The following is a 516-nucleotide window of genomic DNA, read 5'->3' on the forward strand; positions in this document are numbered from 1 at the left end:
CCATTTGTCCCAGGGCTGTTGGGGACAGACAATGCTTGTTTGGGGACAGTGGGGCACAGCCACCCATTTCACTCCAAGCGTGGTTTCATCCCAGGAAAACCTGTGTGCCAGGATTGCAGGTGTGAGGTGATTCACAGTTGTTTCCTGGGATCCTACAATAAATACAGAGCATGGCTGGTGATATGGTGACAGGGAGAGAGTCATGTGGCACTTCACAGCAGTGGGAAGAATCATCTGTGAAGCATTATACGGAAACATAGGTCAGAGGACACCATTTCCAGCATACGAGGAGACACTAGAAGCCCTGGAATAAAACCCAACAAAGGCAACCAGATGTAAAAATCACTTTTCTTTGTGTCAGGCTGTCTGGAGGGATTTGTCCCTGCCTGAGAATGTCTGAAGGCTTATGGGATGGATTGAAAACTGGTGGCAGTTCATGATAAACAGCATCTTTTGTGGGTCTGCATTTTCCAGTAGGATAATTATTTCCCTTTCCCAGCACACTGCTCATACCCA

This window comes from Lonchura striata, chromosome 20 (genome assembly GCF_050655825.1).
Source record: "Lonchura striata isolate lonStrDom1 chromosome 20, ASM5065582v1, whole genome shotgun sequence".
NCBI classification, from domain to species: domain Eukaryota; kingdom Metazoa; phylum Chordata; class Aves; order Passeriformes; family Estrildidae; genus Lonchura; species Lonchura striata.